The 6,000-nt window shown below is 38.3% G+C and overlaps 1 protein-coding gene across 2 annotated transcripts in view; it reads left to right on the forward strand.

Moving 5' to 3' along the window:
- Nucleotides 1-6,000, forward strand: part of LOC121909317 (adhesion G protein-coupled receptor L3-like) — a 57,790-nt gene that overhangs the window by 11,367 nt on the left and 40,423 nt on the right. For both annotated transcript variants that reach the window (XM_042429837.1, XM_042429829.1), the window contains exon 2: nt 684-764. The gene's annotated coding sequence lies outside the window, so the exon portion shown is untranslated. The remainder of the gene's footprint in view (nt 1-683; nt 765-6,000) is intronic.

Genomic DNA, 6,000 nt, shown 5'->3' on the forward strand with positions numbered 1-6,000 from the left:
GAAAAGATATCCAGTGAGAGAAAGAGATAGAAGGTGCGATATTGTAAAAAAAGTACATAGTGATGGAAAACAGGGGGAAGATGCAGGAGGAGATGGGGGAAGGAGACAAGACACAGATAGAAAAAGATATGAGACATTCTAACTGTGAATAACTGCCACTGTATTCTAGTAACAGAGCTAACAATTTCCCTTTCTGAAAAGCGTCTCTGGCATTTGGCAGTGAAATGCCACCCATATAAACCAGTTATCATGGCATGAGAGCGCTTTTTAGCTGTAAACTGCTAGCGAGCACAGAGATAGACCATTATAGACTTTGATACTCGGACACTTAAGAGGTCATTACGTGGTGGAGCATGCACGTGCGCATGCACACGCACACACAAACACTAAATAAGCAATCATGAGCGAAAAGTGGCTTGTGAGCTGTCTGGTTCTTGTGTTTGAGTGGGTTATAGCTATTCACACAATCTGGAGGGGGCCATTATTCACATTGCACCCCACATTCACTACATATTATGGCTATCTGTCTCTATTGTGAGAAATGACAGGGACTTCAGTTCAGTGAGCTCCAATAACCCCCCACCCTTCCCCCTCTCTCTCTCTTTGCTGTTTCTCTCTCTCTTTCCCTTTCTGTCTCTCTTTCTCACTGTGTCCTCTCTCTCTCTCTCTCTCTGTCTCTCCAGGACTAGGACGTCCAGCTGCCATTGAGATGTGATTCTCTGGGCTTTCATTTCACTTTGACAGAGCAACGTACACTATAACAGGTAAGAATATATGTGCCTGTATTTGTGTGAACACACAGCATCTCACCCTATGATCATTTTAAACATATTTAAACAAGGATGTTTACTCAGAATGCCGACAGGAGCACACACACACACCCACACGCAACGCCAGTCACAATACACACACTCACATTAAGATTGACCCTGGTGTTTTATTTACAGCACAGGCCTGGAGGGATAGTCGTGTAAATATATACACGCACCTGGCGTGTTGTTTTTTGCAGACACTACAGTATACATTATGCTTTTTTAGAACCCAAATATGACCCATTGTTCTCCCCGGAGACTTCAGGGTTCCATCTGTGCCAGGAAGTGCTCTAATTGGCCCAGCAAATGTGTCCTCTCAAACTGCTAATCCAATCAGATCTGACCCAGCGAGCTTCAAAAAGAATACGAAACAGCATGCGATGTGCAGCGATCGCAACAACATGTGAGAAGAGAATAGAATAGAAAAGGTATTGTAAAGACAGTGAGTGTGTTTACATCTGTATCCTAATCAGGATCAGGTTTTAAGAGTTTCCTGGTCATGTTTTTTCCACATCATATCCTTGTTTCAGGAACCTGGAGAAGCCTTTTCCAGGTTTTGTGAAACCTTGAAATTCTAGTTAAAGTACTAGAACTGAAGTATTGATAACAGGAGACTGTGGCGTGTAAACATCTTATTCAGGTTTATATTCATTATCTGTCATCAACTCGAGTTACTCAGCAGTTTGTCAGACAAACTAGAAATGTGATGGTACGTAATGGGATAATGATCAACAAGGTGTCTGACTTCAGTAATACAATGCAGATCATAAATTGTTCTGTTGTTTTCCATCACTGGTGAGCAGATGGAGAAGCTAAATCCAGTAGAGCTCAGACAGCCAGAAACCAAAGTCAGTGTGTTCATTGTCAACTGTTGGAGGTAACTCTGTCTGTACAGAACTGAACGGCAGATAAAGAACAAAGACACATTTGCACACAGATGATCAGAAACCTGGATACTGTTATTGTAACGTATACAGGGATATGAATAACCAGGAAAACTCTGAAAACTCCTGAATCTGATCAAAAGCAGGATAAGACTCAAAAAGCAGGATACTAATGTGAACATAAACACACTCAGTGTGTACTGGCAGCCTGAGGGAGAATAAAACAGAGCACCAAACAACACAGATATTGAATTAATTTCAATCAGCCAGCTGTTCCTTGAAGGCATCAACAGGAGTTAAACCATAAACCCAGACCTTCATCTGCCCATGAAGCCACTCACTGCAACTTATTTACAATGTATTTACAAGCTGAGCTAGGCCTGTAAAATGTCGAATTTACGAGCTCCTTTTTAATTAGAAATACTGTCTCCTAGAGTCGGGCTGATGAATTGCACATTCAATTTATTGACGATAAAGAAGGGCTCAGTTCCCGGGTATTGACAGCTATTCACAGTATCTCAGTTGATATCAGTTTTTCACCAAGAGGAGAAATATGTTGCATCTTTGCGGTATAAAAACCCTGAGGCCATGTTTTCATGTGGTATCCGATTCTTTATTGATTGAATTGGCTGAGGGTAATGTGAAAGAGGGTGTGCTCTCTCTCTCTCTCTCTCTCTCGCCCTCTGTGTGGTTTGCTATGTAGTTAGTTTAGTTTTATCTATTTAATAGCCAAGGTCATTTTACTCAAGTCTCATAACACTTGAGTACAACATTAAAAGAAACACACAAGGACATGTGTGGGACAAATCATTTCCAAATATCAGCTGTGTGTCTAAAGAGATTGACTAGTTTGGAGTTTCATTTTTAAATGGGTTTAGTAATAAGAGGTTGTTTCAGAATGATTTATTATGTTTTAGATTTAGATCTGCGTTCTTACTTTGGCTTCAAACTTAAGTATTTGTTCATCCATATATTTCCTTTGTTTTCATTTATTTACTTAGTCTCATTGTGTGTGTGTGTGTGTGTGTGTGTACATGTGTGTGTGTGTGTGTGTGTACATGTGTGTGTGTGTGTGTGCACGTGTGTGTGTGTGCGTATGTATGCACGTGGGTGTGTGGGGTGAACACACACACACATGCACATAGTTTGTGTGTCCGTTTTAATGCACTGCCTGTCCAGTGAGTGTCTCTCCACATGTTTTCCTTCCTCGACTCTCGTATGACTATGAATACTTGCTTTGAAATCTAATTCTGTGATATCAAGGCTGCATTTTGTCTTTATTTCACTGAAACAATGAAAGAAAAGAAAGAACAACAGGAAAGGGGATATATCAGTCTTCATGTGGGGGATGTGGGTTTTTTTTTCTTTGTGTGAAACAGGTGTTTCCCGCTTCGCACGTACAAACACACACAACCTTAATTTGCTACATTACCAATGAGGGCGCAGATTGAAATACAATCTGTATGAGTTTCGTTGGTTAAACAAACAATTATATGTAATGTGAGTCACTGGGTGGTACAGTACGGTACACATATGCAGGGGCAGATGAGCAGATGTGGACACATGTGGAGGTAACTGTAACTGAAAACTGAATTCAAGCTTAACAATTGTATCTACTTGTAAAAATAACGTTGTGTGTTTCAGTTTGCTCCCTTTAATAAAGTCCGGGATAAAAAAGAGATGATATTCTGTTCATGTCATTTTAATACATACAATGATTGTATTAAAAATATTACAGTAATTAAACTCCCAGCTCTAGCACACACACAAGCCCTCTGTCAGCACCCCCCCCCCCCCATGAATACAAGCGTATTGTCTTATAATGTGACCTTTGCCTTGAGTGGAAGGGCCTTTGTCCTAAGACAATAGAGTCCATATTGTAAACCATGCCAGTCAATGCCGTCCACACAGCTGCCAGAGAATGGGCGCAGATTGTCCAGGGTCCAAGTTGAAGGCTTTTAGGCGAGCACTTGTGGCGTGTGACGTGTGCGTTTGTCTGTGCTCGTGTGTTTTTGTCTGTGCTGTTTGTGTCTGTGAGATGCAAGCCTGTTTTCCAGAATCAGCAGATGGGCCAGCGCAATTAGACTCAGCCTTCTTCCCTTGTGTGCACACATATATGCACACACACACACACACACACACACACACACACAAACACACACACACACACACAAACACACCCACACACACACAAACACACCCAGGGCTGGGCATGAAGCAGATGTCTCTGAAACACTAGACCTGACGGATACTGTAATGGAGGAAGAAAGTGAGGAATGAGAATAGAGTTTCTGGGGCAACAGCTAAGCATTAGTCAAGAAATGTATCTACCTATCTACTGTAATCTATCTATCTATCTATCTATCTGTCTATCTATCTATCTATCTATCTATCTATCTATCATCTATCTATCTATCTATCTATCTATCTATCTATCATCTATCTATCTATCTATCTATCTATCTATCTATCTATCTATCTATCATCTATCTATCTATCTATCTATCTATCTATCTATCTATCATCTATCTATCTATCTATCTATCATCTATCTATCTATCTATCTATCTATCATCTATCTATCTATCTATCTATCTATCTATCATCTATCTATCTATCTATCTATCATCTATCTATCTATCTATCTATCTATCTATCATCTATCTATCTATCTATCTATCTATCTATCTATCATCTATCTATCTATCTATCTATCTATCTATCTATCTATCATCTATCTATCATCTATCTATCTATCTATCTATCTATCATCTATCTATCTATCTATCTATCTATCATCTATCTATCTATCTCTCTATCTCTATAATATCTTTTGATATTGTCATGTGTTCATGTCTGAGCTTTTTGCTCTACCTTTCATAATGATCTTTTCCTGCAAATAGAAATGTTTAAATAATAATATGAATATGATTTTTTGGAGTATCCAGGCAACACAACAGTGTTTAATACATATTTACATCATCTTGACACCCCCAAATAATCCTGAGAGGGGATAAAGGTAAAAGGGTCGCTTGTTCAGATAAACAATTCGGCACCTGCTGCCAAAAAGATGCAACAACTGGACAAAACCCAAATAAATGCATAATATCTTCTTTCTTATCACCACAGAATCTACAGATAGTCTTCACTTATTCTCCGTATCTTATAGAAAGTTTTTATCTGGATATAAATAAATAAATACACCTACATGTTCTTAACCAAGGAAGAAGAATATCATTCACATTGTTCCAATATGTTGGAAAATGACATGGATGAGAAGTTATATTCTCAACACACATAGAGAAATGATACATATCAATCTTTGTATTGATCAAGTACTTAGAGACATTAAACCTTCCATGTTCAGGTGAGTTATAACAATAACTGCTTAATCAGTTCAGGTTTATCATTCCAAATGAATCTAAAGATTTTTTTTTAAAAGGGTCACATCAGGAGAAGGCAAAGACAGAAGACAATAAGTAAACTGTGAAACTATCAAGGAATTAATTATTGTAACTTTACCATAAATATGGAGAATTCTGTCTACTTTGCTATGTTTCAAATCAAACTTAGTTTTCAGTGAAAGGTTTTTATCAGCTGGTCTACGCCCTCCGAAGACATTCACACAGCCATTTGACCATTTAATAGACGCCTGGCAGGCTACCTGATCCAAACTAAGAAAACCACATTGTTGATAATTCAGCTTCAAACCTGATAAAGAGGCGAAGAACTCAACTCTAGAATAAGTGTCTTTAAAGAGAAGGAAGGAAACATCGTCTGCATAAAAAGAAGCTTTTGATTCCAAACAATGAATCACTAAACCTTTAATGTTAAGATTCTCTCTTATTTTTATAGCCAGCATTTCTATAACAAGAATAAACAAATAAGCTTCAGGAGGAGAGTCTTATCTGACCCCTCGAGAAAGTTTAATTGTGTCTGTAATATATCCATTATTTATAATTCTGCTAAAAGGATTTTGATACAAGACATGAACCCATTTGATGAAACAATCACCAAATCTACTGCAAACATTGATAAATAACTTCCTCAAAGTCGGCTATAAATATCAAACCAGGCATTTTATCCTAATCATAACAATCAATGGTTTGAAAGAGACGTCTGATATTATCACCTATAAATCGGCCTGTTTGATCAAAGTGTATAAAATGTTGAATGACTTGCTTTAATCTCAGTGTAATACATTTGGTCAGAATACGGGCATCACAGGAGTGTCAGAGGTCTCCGTGTGTTTAATTTCACAGGATCTTTTCTCTGGACGACTGCATCATGTTTTAGCAACAGGG

Source organism: Thunnus maccoyii, chromosome 2, assembly GCF_910596095.1.
Source record: "Thunnus maccoyii chromosome 2, fThuMac1.1, whole genome shotgun sequence".
Classification (NCBI taxonomy): domain Eukaryota; kingdom Metazoa; phylum Chordata; class Actinopteri; order Scombriformes; family Scombridae; genus Thunnus; species Thunnus maccoyii.